The following is a 22,435-nucleotide window of genomic DNA, read 5'->3' as shown; positions in this document are numbered from 1 at the left end:
AGAATCTGTCAAAAACAGAACAGTCTGTAGTAATCTATAGCTAGCGCAAGATCTGGAACCCCAAAAATTCTAAAATAAATTTACGGACATGAGGAATTTATCTATTAATCATCTTCAAAAAGAATCAACTAAATAGCACTTTCCAAATAAAAATGAAAGCAGTTCTCGTGAGCGCTAAAGTTTCTGTTTTTTTTACAGCAAGTTCAACAAGACTTTCCCCAAGTCTTCCCAACGGTTCTACTTGGCACAAACACTAATTAAACACAAAAACACAACCAAAATAAAGGCTAGATAAATTATTTATTTAATAACAGGAATGATAAATATTGGGTTGTCTCCCAACAAGCGCTTTTCTTTAAATCCTTAAAGCTAGGCATTGATAATTTTAATGATGCTCACATGAAAGACAAGAATTGAAGCACAAAGAGAGCATCATAAAACAAGTGACAAACACATCTAAGTCTAACATACTTCCTATGAATAGACATTTTATAGGCAAAAAAATTGTCAAGGTAAGCAAAAACTAGCATATGCAAGGAAGCGGAAAGAAACAATAGCAATCTCAACATAACGAGAGGTAATTTAGTAACATGAAAATTTCTACCACCATATTTAACTCTCTCATAATAATTGCATGAGGGATCATACGCAAATTCAACAAAATAGCTATCACACAAAATATTTTCAACATGATCCATATGCATGCAAAGTTGACACTCTTCCAAAATAGTGGGATTAACATTAACTAAAGTCATGACTTCTCCAACCCCACTTTCAATAATATTGCAAACACTATTGTCAATCTCATATTCATCATGGGGCTTAAATAAATTTTCAAGATCATAAGAAGAATCACCCCAATCATGATCATTGCAACAAGTAGAGGGCATAGAAAAACTAGCATCCCCAAGCTTAGGGTTTTGCATATTATTAGCACAATTTACATAAATAGAATTTATAATAAAATCATTGCAATCATGCTTTTTATTCAAAGATCTATCGTGAATCGCTTCATGAAGTAATTCATCACACTTTTCAGATTCACAAATTTCAAGCAAAACCTCATAAAGATAATCTAGTGCACAAAACTCACTAGCAATTGGTTCATCATAATTGGATCTCTTAAAAAGATTAGCAAGTGGATGAGGATCCATAGATCTTAGGTTCTCTGTTTAGTAATAAATAAACAACTATTCTAACCATACGAGCAAACAAGAAGCAAGCGAAAAAGAGGCAAACGGGAAAGAGAGGGAGGATAGAGAGAGAGAGGGTAAATAAAACAGCAAGGGTGAAGTGGGGGAGAGGAAAACGAGAGGAAAATGGCAAATAATGTAATGCTGGAGATAAGGGTATGTGATGGGTACTTGGTATGTTGACTTTTGCGTAGACCTCCCCGGCAACGGCGCCAGAAATCCTTCTTGCTACCTCTTTTAGCACTGCGTTGGTTTTCCCTGATGAGGAAGGGATGATGCAGCAAAGTAGCGTAAGTATTTCCCTCAGTTTTTGAGAACCAAGGTATCAATCCAGTAGGAGGATACACGCGAGTCCCTCGTACCTGCACAAAACAAATAAATCCTTGCAACCAACGCAAATAGGGGTTGTCAATCCCTATAGGGCCACTTACGAGAGTGAGATCTGATAGATATGATAAGATAATATTTTTGGTATTTTTATGATAAAGATGCAAAGTAAAATAAATGCAACATAAATAGCAAAGTAAATAACTAAGTAGTAGGAGATTAATATGATAAAGGTAGACCCGGGGGCCATAGGTTTCACTAGTGGCTTCTCTCGAGAGCATAAGTATTCTACGGTGGGTGAACAAATTACTGTTGAGCAATTGAAAGAATTGAGCATAGTTATGAGAATATCTAGGTATGATCATGTATATAGGCATCACGTCCGAGACAAGTAAACCGACTCCTGCCTGCATCTACTACTATTACTCCACTCATCAACCGCTATCCAGCATGCATCTAGAGTATTAAGTTAAAAACAGAGTTACGCCTTAAGCAAGATGACATGATGTAGAGGGATAGACTCATGCAATATGATAAAAACCCCATCTTGTTATCCTCGATGGCAACAATACAATACGTGCCTTGCTGCCCTTACTGTCACCGGGAAAGGACACCGCAAGATTGAACCCAAAGCTAAGCAGTTCTCCCATTGCAAGAAAGATCAATCTAGTAGGCCAAACCAAACTGTAATTTGAAGAGACTTGCAAAGATAACCAATCATACATAAAATAATTCAAAGAATATTCAAACATTATTCATAGATAGACTTGATCATAAACCCACAATTCATCGGTCTCAACAAACACACCGCAAAAAGAATATTACATCGAATAGATCTCCACAAGAGAGGGGGAGAACATTGTATTGAGATCCAAAAAGAGAGAAGAAGCCATCTAGCTACTAACTATGGACCCGTAGGTCTGAAGTAAACTACTCACACTTCATCGGAGAGGCTATGGTGTTGATGTAGAAGCCCTCCGTGATCGATGCCCCCTCCGGCGGAGCTCTGGAACAGGCCCCAAGATGGGATCTCGTGGATACCAAAAGTTACGGCGGTGGAATTATGGCTTTGGCTCCGTATCTGATCGTTTGGGGGTACGTAGGTATATATAGGAGGAAGAAGTACGTCAGTGGAGCAACAGGGGGCCCACGAGGGTGGAGGGCGCGCCGGGGGGGGGGGGGGGGGGGGGGGCCGGGGGGGGGGGGGGGGGGGGGGGGGGGGGGGGGGTAGGCGCGCCCCTACCTCGTGGCATCCCTGTTGGTTTCTTGACGTAGGGTCCAAGCCTCCTGGATCTTGTTCGTTCCAAAAATCACGTTCCCGAAGGTTTCATTCCGTTTGGACTCTGTTTGATATTCCTTTTCTTCGAAACCCTAAAATAGGCAAAAACAACAATTCTGGGCTGGGCCTCCGGTTAATAGGTTAGTCCCAAAAACAATATAAAAGTGGATAATAAATCCCAATAATGTCCAAAACAGAATATAATATAGCATGGAGCAATAAAAAATTATAGATACGTTGGAGACGTATCAACAAGGCTGTAGAGTTTGAGCAGGACTATATTTGCTGCGCTCACATAGGGAAAGGTGTCTAAAGATAACAAAACTGGGACCAACACAAATATGCTCCTTGGTTGTTTGTTCTTTGTTGCAACAGACTGTGCATCACCCCAGTACATCGGTAGATGCACATGGTGCTGGTGCGTCCACTGTCCCACGCAACTCTTTAGCTGTTGTTTATCTAAGGCCCTGTTTGGTTTAAAACTCCCTAGTCCCTACCTGCTTGGTTCCAGGGACTAAACATGGACTAGAGGTTATTAAATGACATGCTAAAAGACCATGTTACCCCTAGTAATGAACTAATAGAGACAAGGTGCGATGCGTGGCAGGGGCAACTGTTGGAAAAAGTCCCAAAAAGACTCTCCCTCGGGGTCTTCTTTCTTTAGTCCCAAATACCCACTTTTAGTCCCTAAAAGTCCCTCTTGTTTGGTTTAGATGGGACTGACACGGAGTTTTTTTAGTCCCTCCACCAAAATGTCCCTGTAAACAAGCACCCTCTAATAATGCCGCTGGAAAATTGATGCAATGCCATAGTTAAAAGCAAATTACATGTTTAACAAATTTTATTGTTAATATAATCTCTCTATTAATATTAATCAATGCCACCGTTTGAGAAATGCTACTGTCTTGCTTTCTTTCCCATTTAGATAAGGTAGATGCTTCTTTTTGTTGGCTTCTGTGTCATCCACCGTTATTGACCACTAGTTGTTTCCTTTGCACCTTTGTGTAAACAGGGTTATCTAATTCACCTCGTTGCGATTGTGACCTTTTGTTGCATTGCACAAAACACTTTTGTTTTAAGAGTGTTTTGTGCAGTTCAACCAAAGTGTCTCACCGACAACGTTGCTTGATTGCTTGATCTTAGTGGAACTGCACAAGAGGAGATCTTACTTCCTATCCGTGTTGGCAAATTTGCTTCAAATCTTCTTCTTGTGAGTTGTTTGAATTCCGCGTCATGAGAGGTCAGTACTAGCCTTCTTTCACATGATTCTGCAGTGTGCTTTCATATGTTGTGCTACTTGTACGGTAATGTTGCTTGATTTTAGTGAACTGCACAAATGGAGACAAGACTTCCAATCTGTATGTGCACCGCAGTATCCCATTGAGGTAAGATAAGGATATTTCACAACTGTTTGCCTGTATTTTGCCACTTTCATTAGAAAATTAATGTCATTGTTTAGTGCTATACTTGTGCAACCTAATTGACATGCCAAATCTTACATTGAAGGCGAAGCTTGTCTGTTATTGAACCAAGTGATGAAGGGGAAGAACAAGCGGAAGAAAAACAAAAATCAACTCCTGGTGCTGTAATGAAGCATTGGAACTGTGGTGACACAAGTAATGATATAGTTTTGCATCTTAATTTATTGCTATGGCTGGAACGAGCAATTGTTTTTCCACTGATTTGATGCCACTCTTAATGTAATACATAATTATCTCTACTTGTGCAAACAGGGATCTTCTTTGAAGATACCATATATTTTGGTGGAATTGCACAAGAAGATGTTGGAAACATGAATCTAATCGAGGAGTATATAGTAAGCATGGCCACCACAGTAGATAGCAACAGATGGTTCCGGAGAAGTGCTTCATCTGTATGCTCTACACAATAAGCCTCCTGACAAAGGTTGGTACTCGCCCACTGATTTCATCCATATGATTGAGCTTTGTCATCTCTATTGGTGTTTTGCTACTGTTTAGATACTGTCATCAAAAAGTGGTATTGTCCTTGAGAAGTGCTTCATCTGTGTTGTTTTAAATATTTCATTTCCTTTTTTTCGAGCAAATAGGGATGATAGCATTTAGTTATCCTCTTGTCTTTGCACATCAGGATCATCCTCCTCTGAAGAAGAATATGGAGTACGTGAAGTGACTAGTTCCGATTATGCCAGGATGAAGAAGCCCTGTCTATCTTCTCATTAGAAGGAGCAGTTGAAGGATGGTTACATTACCCCCCACAAGACCAAACTAACTTCAGCTCAGAAGGACTGACAAATCTCCATTTTCTTGCTGTGATGCGCGAGTATACAATGTTGTTTTAGGATTCTTTCTGGTGAGTTCCATTTTTCTAAAAATGTGCTCTACATGGACCATGTAGGTTCCTGTTTAAACTGTCAATTCATAGTACAGTTTGCTTTATACTAATCACTTCTGTTGTATTTGTGCAAACAGGTGTGCTCAGCTTGATTTCAATGGGAATTGCACAAAATGTTCATGAATACATCGAATCATTCATTTCCACCACAAGAAAGGAGGTCCTGATAAGTTCAAGGCGTTGCAACATATAAGGGCGCAATCATACAAGCTACACGCGAATTTGGTTGATTTTGGTGGAACTGCACAAAAAGAACAACTGGTTCATTTAGCACGAGGTGCCATGTATATGTCTGAACTGATAGCAAACCTGCCCATTCCACAATCGTAGGCATTTGATATTTTGGAATGGGAAAACCTTGTCAAATTTTGCTCATTGATTTTAGCAAGAAGACATGCATTTGATATTTTTGAATGGGACGCCCTTTGCTGTCAGCAGCGTCGATCCATTTTTTTCTTTATTCTTTAGTTGTGAAGTAAATATTGGCTCTGACATGTGAATCGCTGAGATGGATAATCATCGATTGTTTTGAATGTTCTCTATGAATTGCCAGGCCTTTGTGTTTGATTGCAATGTACAGGAACGCTAAAAAGCTGCTCAAACTCTTTGTACTCCTTCTGTTCCTTTTTACTTTGCACATTGTGAAAGTGCATACTTTTTCTATAATATTGGTCAAGGTAGAGATACTTTGACTGCAGACAAAACTTGTATGCAGACTAGAAAGGACCGGAGGGAGTACATGTGAAACTGCTGCAAACGAGGTGATCACCCTGGGAATAATGCTAGTATGTATTGTTTTGCATGTTCATCCAATGCCAGTGATACAAGAATTTGAACTAATTGAAATAAATTCATTCACACACGGTCGGATTTCATATAAACATGCTGGATTTCATTACATTTCATGCATTCTTCAACTAAAAAGGGGTGCGTTGGAGGTATAATTAATTAACCGAAGCTACCCACCTGTGTCCGGCTGAGCCGAACAGAAGCTTCAGTGACTTAACTGCAGGTGCAGTTGCATAACTCACATGTGGCCCAGATGCCTGTTGGGCCCATGTGTTAGTCAGTCAACTGCACCAGCAGTTAAGTAGAAGTAGCGTCCTTCTCCAATATAGCTCTCCGACTCCACGTCGCCGCCAAGAAGCTAACCGGCCGTCAGTGGTCAACCCGCCTAGCTTGTCATAGTGATTAGGGCAACTAGGAGCCCAATGATCAGGATCCCCACATGACAAACACCTTTCTTCTTGTCATTCTTCTTGAAGTTCGTGTGTTGCACAACCTTGTTCTTCCCATCAAACTTTGCTTTACCATCAAACTTGCCCTTGTTCTTGAACTTGTGGGGCTAGAAGTTCTTCTTCTGTACCAGATTGGCACTAGATCCTCCCTCAATTCCTCGAGCACGTGTGTCCTTTGCTCTCGCCTTTTCTTCCACATCAAGAGTGCCAATGAGATCCACAAAGGAGGAAGCTTAGTGATGATACCTCTGGCAACAAACTTGTCCAGTAGCATACAACTGAAGTGCTCAGGTTCTCTAGAAAATGACTGTATCTCATGAGATTGCTCAATCACGGAGCGCTCTTCAATCATCCTGTAATCATGGAATTTCTCCATGATGTACAGCTCAGTGCCAGCAACCGGAGGGTAGCAGCGGTGGCCTTACTTGGACCCGAGCGGCGGTGACCTATCGTGTTCTACTCTTCCTTGTTTTCTGTGTGGCGCCGCCTCGTTGGTAGCGGGGCGGGGCCTTGGCGGAGCTGGCGATGTCCTCTGTCTCGTTGCCGGTGGGCGGCGCCTCGACGGAGCGGGGGAAATCCTCCCCCTCATTGCCGGTAGGGTAGGGCCTCGGCGGAGCTGGCGGTGTCCTCTGCCTCGTTGTTGGCACCGCGGGGCCTCGGTGGAGCAGGGCCTCGTCGACGCCAGCGGAGCGGGGACTCGTCGGCGCCGGCATTGTCCTCTGCCTCGTCCTCGGTCTCGCCAAATAGCGCCTCGCCTGCTTCATCGCCCTCTTTGTAGGCGGCCGCAGCCTCCGCCACCCGCATGCGGTACCGCCAGCGCTCGAGGCGGCCCTCGCGGGCGGAGCGGTACGAGTCGAGCAGCGCCTCCTGCTCCGCCCGCTCCGCGGCGATCTACTCCTCCGCCCGCAGGTGCTCCTGGAGGAGATGGTGGTCGTACGCGGCGTCGGCCTACGCCTCCTGGAACTGCTCCTCACGCTTCTGCCTCACCGTGTCTATATATTGGGCACGGGCCTCGCCGATGGTCATGGTGCAATGCATTGGCGAGGATGGCGCGGAGGAGGGGGTTGGCGCCGGATCTCGACGACCATGTTCTCCATTGGGACATCGTCGTTGTTGGTGTCAAAACCGGCGGATCTCGGGTAGGGGGTCCCAAACTGTGTGTCTAGGCGGATGGTAACAGGAGGCAGGGGACACGATGTTTTACCCAGGTTCGGGCCCTCTTGATGGAGGTAAAACCCTACGTCCTGCTCGATTTATTCTTGATGATATGGGTATTACAAGAGTTGATCTACCATGAGATTGGAGAGGCTAAACCCTAGAAGCTAGCCTATGATATGATTGTATGTTGTCCTACGGACTAAAACCCTCCGGTTTATATAGACACCGAAGAGGGCTAGGGTTACACAAGGTCGGTTACAAAGGAGGAGATATACATATCCGTATTGCCTAGCTTGCCTTCCACGCCAAGTAGAGTCCCATCCGGACACGAGACGAAGTCTTCAATCTTGTATCTTCATAGTCTAACAGTCCGGCCAAAGGATATAGTCCGGCTGTCCGGATACCCCCTAATCCAGGACTCCCTCAGTAGCACCTGAACCAGGCTTCAATGACGATGAGTCCGGCGCACAATATTGTCTTTGGCATTGCAAGGCGGGTTCCTCCTCCGAATACACCCCGGAAGAATTTGAGTACAAGGATAGTGTCCGACCCTGCAAAATAAGTTCCACATACCACTATAGAGAGAATAATATTTCCACAAATCTAATCTACTGACACGTTTCGGCAACATGACATTATGTCATGGCCCAGTGATTATTCGAACCGTTGCCTTCAACTAGCCCCGCACATAACGCGAGGCAGTTTCCTGACATGTCTTGTCAAAGCAGGGATCACGTTCCCCTTATTACGGGATTCTCATCAATACGGGCGTGGGTAACCCAACCACGCCATCGATTATGGCGCTTGGGGGATAAGCGAGTTTTACCAGGCTGGTGGGGACGCATAGTTTCGTCCGCCCATATAAAGGGACAAGGATTCACCTTTTCATCCATGCCTTCTTCCTCCTTTGCTCATCCATTTTCGCACACTCGAGCTCCAGCGCCCAAGTCCGCATTTCCCACCTCAACCTTCTCCAACCATGTCCGGAGCGGGAGGCAGGTGGATGGTCTCCTCCGTCACGGAGGGACACATCAAGAAGCTGAGGAGAGCCGGATACCTGCCCGACGACATCGCGCACCGACTCCCAGATGAGTGGCAGCTCATCCCCACCCCCAGGCCCCACGAGAGGGTAGTGTTCCTTACCCACTTCCTCCGCGGACTGGGATTCCCTCTCCACCCATTCGTCCTGGGGCTCATGTTCTACTACGGCCTGGATTTCCACGATCTGTCCCCGAACTTCATCCTCAACATATCGGCGTTTATCGGCGTGTGCGAGGCCTTCCTCCGCATCAAGCCCCACTTCGGCTTATGGCTAAAGACCTTCAATGTCAAGCCGAAGGTAGTGAGTGGCCGCCAGGTGGAGTGCGGAGGCGCCATGGTGGGCAAGATGCCCAACGTCACATGGCTCGAGGGCTCCTTCGTGGAGACCATAAAGGGGTGGAAATCGGGGTGGTTCTACATCACCGAGCCACGTGACCCTGCATGGGCAGCGGCCCCCGAGTTCCGATCTGGCATCCCCACGTGGCTCACCTCCTGGCAAGAGAAGGGCTTGTCCTGGGGTAGTTCAGGAGAGCTGACCGGACTCCAAACATGTATCCAAAACATGGTGAGGAAGAAGCTCAAACTCGTCAACGTAGTCCAGGTCATGCTCATCCGCCGGATCCTCCCGTGTCAACAATGGGCTTTCAACTTGTGGGAGTTCGACCCGGCCCAGCACCAAACTCTGAACAGGCTCTTCGACACAACACACGAGGATGCCTGGAAGGTGCTATTCAAGGGTGCCGAGGTTCCCCCTCCCACTACTGAGGATCGCGGATTCTGCGCGAAGCGCCAAGCCAGCGCGGTAATCTGTTTTATCTTTTACAGGATGCTTGTTTTTCATAGTTTGACTCTATGCGGGATCTAAGCTCCCGTACCTTTGACAGGACTGGCAGGAGACGGCCGGACAGATCGACTGTCCGGCTCCTTTGCCCGAAGGCCCAGCAGATGCTCTCCTGATGGAGATGCTGACTCCGGCTCCTTACAAGGTGCCGGAGAAGACCAAGAAGGCCAAGGGAACCCGAAAGAGTTCCCGACACTAGGGTTTATCGGACTTATCATCCGATAACTCCGCGGCGCACTCCTCCCACGAAGACGAGGAGGAAGATGAAGACGCTCCCCTTCCAGTCGGGGGAGAAAAGAAAAGGAAGGCCGCCCCAACTGGGGGGGGCGAAGGGTCCAAGAAGGGAAGGACTCTCCTTCCAGACAGTTCCACCACAGCCGCCGAAGGCGAAGACGAGTGGCTGCCCAGGGCCAAGCCCCTGGTGAAGTCATAAGTATTCGGATACCAGAGTAACTCATAGCATTCCTTTGCCGCACTGCTTCTCCTAACGCCGAATCGTGATTATGCAGACCGTCCCGAGCCCGTATCGACGTATCCTCGTCGGACGGCTCCCTGGACTCGTCGGATATGGATAGCGATCCACTTCCGACCGCCACCTCCCCTTGCCCTACGGACAACGCCGAGGTGTTGTCTCAAGAGGCACCGGGTCGAGGGGAGATAGTCCCGGAGGCGCCTCAAGGCGACCTTCCAGACTCCGGGAGCAGAGGGAACAAGGCCCCCGAGGGCTCCGAGTTCGGCCCTCAGCCGAACACCGTGCCGGAACCTCCAGTGGTTCCGGGCTCGGGCAGGCGGCCTCCTTCCAAGAGGGGCAAGACGCCTGTGCCGGTGACCTCTGTCCATCCAGAGGCACCGGACAATCTGCTGGGAGCGCTTCGCAGCGCTTCCATCGACGAGGAGCACCGCACTATTATGGGTGCGGTGGTCCAGAAGGTTTAGTCCACCAAGAGCGGATTGAATGAAGCCTGTGCCAGCCTTCTAACAGGCTTTGAGGTAAGTTTTTGAAATATAGGAAAAATATTACCGCATAGACAGTAGCCCCTGATGCTCTGTTCGGTGTTCAAAAAGAAAAGCCGAATAGAAGGTCAAACAATATCGCAGGAGTCTAACATAAGTATGTCTATATGCGTATGCAGGCTTCGCTGCTGGTCTCTGCCGCACAGACTGCGGAGGCTGCCGCATTGAAGCAGGACCTCGAGGGGTCCAAGAAAGAGCTCGGCCTTGCCAAGAGGCAGCTCGAGGAGAACAAGGGTAAGTAATACCCTGTCTATAGATATGTATATATAAAAGAAGACGCGATTGCAAAATGACAGGATCATCATAAATTTGCCAGGGGCCACGACCGAGGTGGCGACCCTAAAGCAAGCGCTATCCGAGGCCGAGGACAAAGCGGCCAAGGAGCGTACCAAGCGGGAGAGGCATGAGGCACGAGTGGGCGAGGTGCAGCAATAGCTCCAAGATCTCGTGTCGAAGCATGAGGCGTTAGAGCGTGACTCGAAGACGCAAGAGTCCAAGCTTGCCGCGGCCCTCGAAAGCGTGAAGAACTCCAAGGCTGAAGCCCAAAGAGCCCTCCAGGAGATTGAGGCGATGAAGAAAATAGCGGCGGGTAAGGCATTCCTTATGCAGAGCAAGCATGTGAAAGTAAATTACTTGTTACTTACCCAAATCCAGAGCTCTCCAGGAGCATTCGCAGATTTTCCCCGTAGCGTGTCGGATGCCGCAACATTTTACCAGGCCGAGGAGGGAAGCTCAACGGAGAAGTTGTTCTGGGCCCAATATACTGGGACCGAACACCCGGTGCCTATGAACGACCAGCTAAAGCAGCTGGTCGAGCTACACAAGGCGGGCGAACAGGCCATGAAGGGCTTTATAGTCCGGCTGTGGCCTGGCGGCGCCCTTCCGAACAGCTACTTCGGCCTGGTGAGGCGGCTTGTGGATGCCTGCCCACGGCTAGAAGTCGTCAAGCGGTCCGTCTGCATCGAAGGTGCACGCCGGGCTTTCGCCCGTGTGAAGGTGCAATGGGCCAAGCTAGATGCCGTGAAGCTGATTAAGGAAGGCCGCCGGCGGGCAAGGAGCATCGCCGCCCCGAGATGTACTATGAGGGTATCCTGAAGCATGCCCGTCTCATAGCGGACGAGTGTACAAAAGATGTAATATTTGAGTAAACTTGCTCGTGTAATCCTGTAGTTATGAAAACTTGTTCATATGCGCTATGCAAGGCTTGTTTGAATTTAAAATATTACCTTCTGTTTGGCTGTTTATCAAATCTGAGAGATGGCTAGTCGTCGGCTTCTGCCCCCATGCCACGAGTGCTGGGGTGTTCGGGATAAACCTAAGCACTCTTGTTCCCATTGTTGGGTCCTTCGAGGGAGGTGCTCAGCACAACGAACAAGGCAATCAGACTATAATGCGTTATGTCGGTGGGAACGACACCTATGGGATCACAAGAATCCCTATTGTGATTAGTGGGGTGCGGGGTCGTGAGAAGAGCGGATCAAACAGATAGCACACGGTTTGTTTATCCAGGTTCGGGCCGCGAGGATGCGTAAGACCCTAGTCCTGCTTTGGTGGATTGTATATCTATGTTCTTGAGCTAGCTATGGGGCGTGAGGAGCTCCAAAAAGCCGAATCCTTCCTCTCGTCGCCTCACGCCTCCTTTTATAGAAAAAAGGGGTTGCCACAGTGGCACACAGGAGGTGGAAAGGGTACAGTGCTGCGAGGTTATCCCTCGCATCACATGACAAGTCACATTTAATGCGTCTTGCTTAGGTGTCCTTGCTTTATCGGGGACGGGGGAGAAACTGTCGGATTTCGAGTTCCGGCAGACCCTTGAGGTTCGAACACTGGGGTGCATGCGGAGATTTCGCCTCCTACCTACCTGCACCCCTCCGCCTCGCTAAGATCTAAGCTAAGGAAAGAACAACACAAGAGACACAGGGTTTATACTGGTTCGGGCCACCATTGTGGTGTAATACCCTACTCTAGTGTGTGGTGTGGGCATGGGCTTCTTCTCTTCTGGGTCTGCGGCAGGCAGCTCGAGGAGGGAGAGACACCCTTCCTCGGCCCTGGCGCACTTGGTTGCCAGGTTGAACAGCTCCAAGGAAGCGCACGGTCTTCATGCATCGCCAGCTCCTCCTTCATCTTGACATCGTGCACGCCGTCGGAGAAGGCTGAGATGATGGCCTCCTCAGTCACCTTGGGAATCTTGAGGCGTGCGTTGTTGAAGCGCTGGATGTACCTTCTGCAGAGGTCTCCCCGGGTTGTTGCTTGAATGCGCCGCATGTCGCTCACGGCGGATGGCCGGTCGCGAGTACCTTGGAAGTTGCGATGAAGCGGGTGCGCATCTCGTCCCAGGAGGAGATCGTGCCTGGAGCCAGGTTCAGGAGCCAGGTGCGGGCCCCGTCCTTGAGCGCCATGGGAAACCAGTTCGCCATGACCTTCTCGTCTCGTTGGCAGCTTCGATGCCCAGCTCATAGAGCTGGAGGAACTCCGCAGGGTCGGCCGTGCCGTCGTAACGAGGAGGCAGGTCTGGCTTGAACTTGCCGGGCCACGCGACGCTGCGTAGCTCGGTGGGTGAAGGCACGGTAGCCTGCTGTGGCCACGGGAGGCCTTGGGTGACGGAGAACTTGGTCTTGCATGTCCCCACGCGCTGTAGCTGGGAGCAACGCGGGGTCTTGGCGTGCGGGAGCAGGAGCATGGTCGCAACGTGCTGGAGCAGGGAGCGCCCGGGCAGCTTCTTGCGGGCGAGGGACTTCTTGGCAGCTCTGCTCTTGCCGCGCCGGCACCTGACGAAGCGGGTTCCGCCCAGGGGCCACGCGCCTTGGAGCCATGGCGCCTTCTTGAGGAGGAGGCGGCCGGGGCGCCGCCGGAGCCTCGTTGCCCGCGCGGGGCGGGGTGCGGTGCAGCGGAACGGATGGCGCAGGAGAGCCCCCTGCGGCGCGGACGAGCTCGGCGACGCGGTCAAGCCATTCTTCGGAGACGTCGTCGATGGGACGGTAGCATAGGAGCTCGTTTGCCGCAATGTGCGCAGCTCGAGCCTCCATGGGTGCGCGGAGCGCGCGGGACGAAGAACCAGCTGGGGTGAGCGAGGGAGTAGCGGTGCGGCCGTCTTGCCGCACTAATAGATGCTGAGACGATGCTTGCTGCTCGTCCCCCGCCGGGCCGGTGGCGGCGTTGATGGCAGGTGACGGGGAACGGCGAGGACGCCCGCCGATAGGAGCCGTCTGGGCGACGCGGGAAGCGAGAGCGGCCCAGCGCTCGGCGCGGGCCCGACGAGCGTCAGACATGGGCGCGATGGTCGGAGGAGAACGGGGTGGTGGAAGACAAATTCCGGCGCACCCCTACCTGGCACGCCAAATGTCGGATTTCGGGTTCCGGCAGACCCTTGAGGTTCGAACACTGGGGTGCGCGCGGAGATTTCGCCTCCTACCTACATGCACCCCTCCGCCTCGCTAAGATCTAAGCTAAGGAAAGAACAACACAAGAGACACAGGGTTTATACTGGTTCGGGCCACCATTGTGGGGTAATACCCTACTCCAGTGTGTGGTGTGGTGGATTGCCTCTTGGGCTGATGGTGATGAACAATACAAGGAAGAACAGCCTCGCGAGGGTCTGTTCTTTGCTGGGGGGACGAACTGCTAGGAGGAGTTCAGTCACCCTTCTCTCTCTATGATCTCGATCCGATCCTTGATCCTTGATCCTCGATCTCTATCTCTAACCTTCCTTCTGTCTCGAACCCGAACCCTCTCTCATCCTTGTGGGTGGCTGGTCCTATTTATAGGCAATGGCCCTGGGCCTCTTCCCAAATATTGAGCGGGAAGGGCGCCAACAATTGGCCATTTTGAAGGGGAACATCTAGTACACTTATCCTAACTAAAGTTGGTCCTCTCCTGCACAACGCTCTGGTGGTGACGCCGTCTTGGTCTCCACGATGACCTCCGTCTTGCGGTCCTCCTGGTCTTGGTCTTGTTGCACCGAAACGGCAACCTTTGCCTGATGCCTCGGTACTCCGCGGCTGCGCTTGCCCCCTTTGCACCAAAGGGGAAAGGAGGACACTTCGCGGGCTGGCGCCCGCCTGGCGCCCTTGGTCGTCATGGCTTGCGTCACGGGCACCTCGTGAGGTACCCCGCCTTGATCTCTCCGCCTCCTCGCGAGCCAGCCTGGTGAGGCCGTGCCTGAGGAAGCTCCGTGTCGTCCGCCCCGTGAGGCTTGGCCCCTCACGAGGGTCTTGGGTCTGTGTTGATGAAGATGGGCCGTGCTGGGCCCCCCTTTGAGCCACGCCACAGGCCGCAGGCAGGCAAGTCTGGGAACCTCCGTTCCCAGAACGTCGACAAAACCTATCTCGTCCGTCGCCGCGCCTTCTTGTGTCGACACGCGCCCTGGCCAGCGACGCCTGCGATGCCACGTAGGTAGGCAGGCAGCTGAGGTGACGCAGTGACGGGTCTTCACGAAGATCTGCATGCCGCCACGCGGGTGCCTGCCCAGCTGGTTGGGTCGGCAGCTGCATGCATGCGGTGGTGGAGGTTTAGTCGGCGTGGGCCTGATAGTGGCCCTGCGGGTGTCCTCGGCAAGGGCCTTGCCAGGGCCCCAGCAAGGGTCTTGCCGAGGCGCCTGCTGTCATCCCCGGCAAGGCGCTTGCCAGGGGCCTTGTGGCCTTCCTCGGCTGGGATCCCGCCAAGGGTTGCCGTTTCCTTAGTGCGTATCTGATCTTGAATGTCTTCACAAAGATCTGCATGCCGCCATGGGGATGTCTCCCGAATCCTTGCCCTTTGGGGGCAGTGGACTCAAGGGTGATTTGCTCCATAGGCGCGGGACGAGTCGCCGCGGCAAGGGTCTTGCCGGGGCTGCTAGAACTGTCTCCCGGCAAGGATCTTGCCGGGGGAGTCCGCTTCATCCCCTTTGCTCTTCGTGGTCTTGGCCTTGGCGTCGTTCTAGTTCTCTTGAGCTTCGGTCTTACCCTAGCTCACCTCCCTTGCCTTGCTTGGTGTGGTGGTATCCACGGCTCAGACTGCCCGTGCACAGTTATAGGGGTACAAAAAGTGTACCCCTCTTTTTGTACACCGACAGGAGCCCCCGGGCCTGGGCCACACGTAAGCGCAACGCGTTGTTGGGCTAGGCCCAAAAACGATGCGCGGGCAGGCGGGGCGGTTTTTACTGTGGTAAGATTCTTCGCGCGCTGTGCTTCCCATGATTCCCGCGCATGGTGCGGCGTGGGGAGGCGCGTGTGACGTGGGCGGCATGTGTGGGGTTGGTTCCCGCAGGCATGCATCACATCGTAGTAAAGGGGCGGTTCGCGCCTTCCCCATAAACGGAGGGAGGCGTGGAGGTGCGGCCCATTTACTGAATGGGGCTGAGGCGCGGTCTTCAAGGCATGCACTCCCCACGATTACGGGGTGGGGAGTGGTCGTCTCACCCGTCCCCTTGTGTTCTGCACGTCCGCCATGTGTCTCCCATGCGCCTGGGGTGGCAAACGGTGGAGGTGGGAAACCGGGCCATCGCTGGTTGGGGCGGCGGGTCGGTCCCTGGCTCCCTGCGCCTTCCATATATTGATTGGCCGAGCGGGGTGGCCGAGCCCCAACCCCGATCCTTTATAAAGAGCGGGAGGGGGGGGATGGCGTCCCGCATTCTTTCATCTTCTTCTTCCTTCAGCTTCTGCTCCTCCCTTCCATCCATCATGGAGAGAGGGAATCCTGGTCCTTCGGCAGTGGCAGCGAGGGTCGCCGCTCGACAACGCGTCCCTCCTTCTCCTGCGCCTGCGGTGGCAGAGCCAGCCGCGAGGGGAAGGGGGAGGGGGCGAGGCCGGGGAGCTCGGGGAAGAGGAGGACGGGGTGGCGCACCGGCCTCGCCTCCGCCAGCAGCTCCTCCTCCAATGGAGGGCCACGTTGGGGATGACCCTTGTGAGTTCTTCGTCAGGCTGCGCTGGCCGCCGCACCGTCGCCTTCGTCTCCCGACTCCATTTGCACGGGAGATGGAGCTGGATCCGCCGGAGTCGCTGGGGCTGCACATGAGGGGCTATGGGATCAGCGGCACGCGGGTTCGCGTCGACTTCCCAGCCCCTCACATGATGTATCTCCGTCGGGGATGGAAGACGTTTGCCCATATCCACCGCTTGACGGAGGGGCTCACTCTCCTTTTTAAGCTGATGGAGGGTGGCCTTCTCTCCGTCAAGGTCTTCGGGTGCTTCAGGACCCGTGCAAGGTGCTGCGTGGGAGAGCTCTTCTGATAGTGAAGACTCCTCCTCGGGCGGGAGTGACGAGGAGGACAGCGGCAGCGACGACGAGGGTAGTAGGCGGCAGGATGATGGGTCCGATTAGGTGTCGGGTGCCGCTCCGTGCGGCACCAGCGACCCCATCATCCGTGTCGCCGGCTCCTTGAACTTCTCGGGGTCGTCTCCTTGGGCGGCTGGCGTTTGGAGGCTGCGGAAGAGGAAGAGGGCGGGTGGCAAGGCCATCAAGTCGGAGTACGCGGGCACCGACGCCTTCGACGCGTGCTGACGTCCTGCCGCCTCGTCTTCGAGCTCTGCTTCTGGCGCCGCCATCACCATCCAGCCTTTGGACGGCCACCAAGATGTTCTCTTGGTGTCTTCTGCCACCCGTAGCTCGCCTAGGCGCTCCTTTTATCCTTTTTGCCTCCTTGACCTACCTCCTGAGGAGAGGGACAAGAAAGGGATTACGGGCACCTTATCTCTTTTTAGTTTGTAAGCCTTCGGGCCTTTGTTGAATTTAAAACTTGTAATCCCATCATTCATGTTTTTCATTCCCTATGGACTGTACCTGAGTGGAATGTTTTTTTAATGAGAAAGGGATGCTTGCCGGGTCATTTGTTTGCGGGTGGAACCCATGTCAAGGAGTAAATCCTTGATATCTTCAAGATAAACATTTCCTTGCCCGGCAACAGGCCTTGCCGTCTCCCCACTTTGCTCGACCTTCCTCACGCCTTTGGCGGAGGCAGGGATGAGGCGGGTTCAGGCTCTTTGTTTCATCCTTTCGCTGCCGCGACTATGACCAAACTTGGCCCCAGGAACGAGCCCTAGGGCCTAGAGTTAGGGGAGCACGGTAGCTTAGGGGAAAATGAGGTTTCACATACCTCAGTCCATAATGGAATGCATGATAAGGGATGGAGAACTTATCTGAAGCTGCAGTCCCCGGCAACCCTGGTTCGCCGTGGGTGAATCTTTGCTCTTGCAGCCCCCGGCAATACTGGCTTGCCGGGGGCTAGATGCTGGTCTGTTCCTCTTTTTTTTCTCCCCAAGTGGTTCGACACGGATATCTGTGTGTCCTGTGAACCAAAGAAGACAAAAGAAAGACAAAGAGACGCACACTCGACCTCTAAGCTAGGGGTTAGTCACCGCTAAGCACTATCAACCCTAACCAAGGACGAGACTCGACCTAGCATGCATGCTATAACTTAGGGCGCCAGTGCTTCATTTATTTATGCTCAGGGTCCGCGCCTGGCTTTGTACAAAGGGTTACATGCGTCATCGGCAAGGCTCGTACAAAAGGTGGCTTGCCGGGGGGCCCGGCAAGCCGCGCCTCACGGGTAAAACTTGCGAAGATGCTCAATGTTCCAGGAGTTACTCACCGGAACGGCATCTTCGGTCTCCAGGCGGACTGCGCCGGGCCTGGTGACTCGTATTACCCGATAAGGGCCTTCCCACTTTGGCGTCAACTTGTTGGAATTCTTGGCCGATTGAACGCGCCGAAGAACAAGGTCGCCTTCCTCAATGCTTCGGGCATGAACCTTGCGGCTATGGTAGCGGTGCAAGGCTTGCTGGTAGCGCGCTGCTCTCACAGCCGCCCGAAGACGATCTTCCTCAAGGAGCGTTGCGTCATCTTGCCGCAATTGCTCTTGCTCAAGCTCGTCATAAGTGAGTACTCGAGGTGACCCATATATGAGTTCCGTGGGGAGAACTGCTTCTGCCCCGTATACCAGGGCAAAGGGTGTCTGGCCGGTGGCTCGATTTGGTGTCGTTCTGATTGACCAAAGAACCGCCGGCAATTCATCAATCCAGTGCCTTCCACTCTTGTGAAGTCTGTCAAAGGTCTTTGTCCTCAGGCCTCGCAGTACTTCAGCATTTGCCCTCTCAGCTTGACCATTGCTTCGTGGGTGAGCAACGGAAGCGAAACAGACCTTGCTGCCGAGGTCTTGAATATATTGCATGAAGGTGTGGCTTGTGAACTGCGTGTCGTTGTCGGTGATAACCCTATTGGGTACACCAAAACGGCACACCAGTCCTTTGAAGAACTTGATGGCTGACTGTGCTGTGACCTTCCTCACTGCTTCCACTTCTGGCCACTTTGTGAACTTGTCGATTGCAACGTACAAGTACTCAAAGCCCCCGACAGCACGGGGGAAAGGGCCCAGTATGTCGAGCGCCCAGACCGAGAAAGGCCAGGAGAGAGGAATGGTTTGAAGGGCTTGAGCTGGCTGATGAAGCTTCTTTGAATGGAACTGACACGCTTCACACCTGGTGACTAGTGTCGTCGCATCCTGGAGGGCCGTGGGCCAGAAGAAGCCTTGCCGAAACGCTTTGCCGGCAAGGGCCCTTGACCCGATGTGGGATCCACATATGCCTCCATGTATCTCCGCCAATAGCCCCAGTCCTTCCTCTCGAGGGATACACTTCAATTTCACGCCGTTCGGCCTCTTTCTGTACATGACGTCATCGACGAACTGGTACATAGTAGAGCGATGGGCTACTTTTTCCGCTTCTTCCTGCTCCTCAGGAAGTTCCCCTGTTTGGAGGAATCGGACGGTATGCTATGCCCATGCTGGAGCCTGGGGCTCGACGGCGAGGACTAAAGGCATTTCCTCCGCTATCGGAGCGGCTGTCTCCATGGCAAGAGCTTGATGCTCTGTCGGAGCTAGCCGTCCCGTGGCGGGCTCAGTGTCTCCGGCAACATCCTTGCCGGCGGCTTCGGGGAGCTCGGCGGGAAAGTACTTGCCGGGCCCTGATTTCTCCTCTTGTTCTGCTCTATTGATGGATCAACGGATGGCTGAGTTAGCCGAAGCACAAAGGTACCTGGTTCCACAGGTAGCTTGAGGGCAGCGCGTTTTGACAGGTAATCGGCGATATCATTCTCCGCTCGGGGAACGTATTCTGCCTGTATACCGTCAAAACGCTCTTCCAGCTTTCTTACTTCATCGACGTAGGCCTTCATCAACGGGCTCTGGTAATCCTTGTTGACTTGCTTGACAACAAGTTGCGAGTCGCCTCTGACGACGAGTTTCTTGATTCCGAGGTCCGCCGCGATCCTAAGACCGGCAAGCAGCCCTTCGTACTCAGCCGTATTGTTTGTTGACACCTCCCTGGGGAAGTGCATCTGGATAACGTACTTGAGGTGCTCTCCGGTGGGCGCGACAAGCAGTACGCCAGCCTCGGCGCCCTATAAGGAGAAAGCTCCATCAAAGTACATGATCCAGTCGCAACTTGCCTCCTTGCCGGGGAGAGCAGTCTCTTGGGTTTCTTCGTCAGGCGTCGCGGTCCATTTTGCAACGAACTCTGCCAGGACTCGGCTTTGAATCGTCGAGGTACTCTCAAACTTGAGGCCAAAGCTGGACAGTTCTAGTGCCCACTCTACGATCCTTCCCGTTGCGTCTGGATTGTGCAATATCCGTTGCAGAGGGAGGCGAGTGACGACAGTGATTTCGTGCGCCTGGAAGTAGTGACGCAGCTTCCTCGAGGCCATAAGAAGGCCGAAGAGCAGTTTCTGCACACCGGAGTACCTCGATCTAGCCCCCTGCAGGAGGGAACTAACAAAGTAGACCGAGTGCTGCATCATTTTCTTCTTCGGCGGCACTTCAATTGGCTGCGTCGTCTTGGCATCGGTGGCATCGGGCTCCGTTGCTGCTATTACCTCATCATCAATTTCTCTCTGCGCCACTAGTGCGGCGCTGACCACCTGGTTCGTTGCCGCCAGTTATAGCAGCAACGGTTCCTGTGGCCTAGGCGCAACTAGTATTGGCGCGGAGGAGAGGTACCTCTTCAAATCTTGCAATGCTGCTTCGGCTTCTGGCGTCCACTCCATCGGGCCCGCCTTTTTCAAAATCTTGAAAAAAGGAAGGGCGCGCTCGGCGGACATGGAAACGAACCTGCTCATGGCGGCAACGCAACCAGCAAGCCGACGCACATCCTTGACTCGCTTGGGCGCTTCAATCTGCTCTATAGCTTTGATCTTGTCCGGATTGGCCTCTATCCCACGCTGTGACACAAAGAACCCGAGAAGCTTGCCAGACGGGACGCCGAAGACGCACTTCTCAGGGTTCAGCTTGAGATTGATCTTGCGTAGGTTTGCAAATGTTTCTTGTAAATATGATATGAGGGTTGCCCTGTTCTTGGTTTTGACCACTATATCATCCATATAAGCTTCCATATTTCTATTGAGATGGGGTTCAAAACCAATCTGGACCGCCCTTGCAGACGTTGAACCAACACTCTTCAACCCGAAAGGCATCCGTATAAAGCAATACGTACCACATGGGGTGATGAATGCCGTTTTCTCTTCATCTTCCCTTGTCATGAAGATCTGGTGGTAGCCGGAGTAGGCATCAAGGAATGACAACAGATCACACCCAGCTGTGGAGTCAACAATCTGGTCGATGCGCGGTAACGGGAAGGGGTCTTTGGGACAAGCCTTATTAATATCTGTGTAATCAATACACAACCTCCACTTCCCATTTGCCTTGCGCACTACCACTGGATTGGCCAACCACGTTGGATGGATCACTCCTCTTACCAAACCCGCTGCTTCTAGTTTCCGGATCTCCTCTGTGATGAACTCTTGTCATTCCAAAGCTTGCTTTCTGACCTTCTGCTTGACGGGCTGCGCATGAGGACAGATAGCAAGGTGGTGCTCAATCACCTCCCTGGGAACGCCGGGGATGTCGGATGCTTGCCATGCAAACACATCGACATTCGCCCACAGGAAGGTCACGAGCGCGTCTTCCTATTTGTCGTCAAGGGTGGAGCTTATGGTAAAAGATCCTCCCATGTCGTCCTCCTTGACAGAAACCTTCTTGGTTCCCGGCGGTGTGGCCCTGGACTTCTTGTTTCTGTCGGCGGAGCTCTCTGGCACGTCCTCGACGGGAACGCTGCACTCTGAAGAGGTGCACTTGCCGGAGTGGGTGCCTGAGGTCTCACCGGTCTTCTTCTTTTGCCTTCCCGGGGCTCCAGCGGCAGGAGCAAGCGCCTTAGCAGTGGCGGCTGCTGCAACTGCTTGTTGGTAGAGTTGGTCAGCACAAATTAGCGCATCCTTCTTGTCTGATGGGACGGTGATGATCGTCACAGGCCCCGGCATCTTCAGGGTGTTGTAGGCGTAATGTGACGCCGCCATGAACTTGGCCAGCGCTGGGCGGCCAAGGATCCTGTTGTAAGGCAAGGGGATCTTGGCAACATCGAACACAATCCTTTCTGTCCTGTAGTTCAGATCACTCCCAAAAGTCACGGGCAACGTGACCTTTCCCTTTGGTTGACTTCTTCCCGGGTTGACCCCCTGAAACGTGCCCCTCTCTTCGAGGTCTTCATCAGGAATATGCAATTTCTCGATCACGGCAGGCGAGATTAAGTTCAGACCGGCCCCGCCATCGACTAGCATCTTTGTCACCTTGAGGTTGCGTATTGTTGGTGAAACCAACAATGGCAAGCACCCGACTGCAGTAGTGCGATCAGGGTGATCCTCAGTGTCAAAAATGATAGGTGTGCTGGACCACTTCAGCGGCCTTTGGGCATCAAACGACGGTTCCGCCGCTGTAATCTCACGCGCCCACTGTTTAAGCTGGCGGTGAGAGGTATGCAGCGAGGCGCCGCCATCGACGCACATGGCCTCTGTAGCTTTCTGAAATTCTTGGTCACCAAGACTCATCGTCCTCTTCGTGATCATCGTCTTCTGGCTTTTTGTCACGGCCCCGGGCGGGCCTCTCCTGCTGTTTATCTTTGCCGCGACGGCCCGCCTGGCCGTCACGCTTCTTGCCGAACCCCTCAGCACCGTC

Source organism: Triticum urartu, chromosome 3 (assembly GCF_003073215.2).
Source record: "Triticum urartu cultivar G1812 chromosome 3, Tu2.1, whole genome shotgun sequence".
In the NCBI taxonomy this organism is placed as follows: domain Eukaryota; kingdom Viridiplantae; phylum Streptophyta; class Magnoliopsida; order Poales; family Poaceae; genus Triticum; species Triticum urartu.
Note: the sequence above shows the minus strand (reverse complement) of the source record.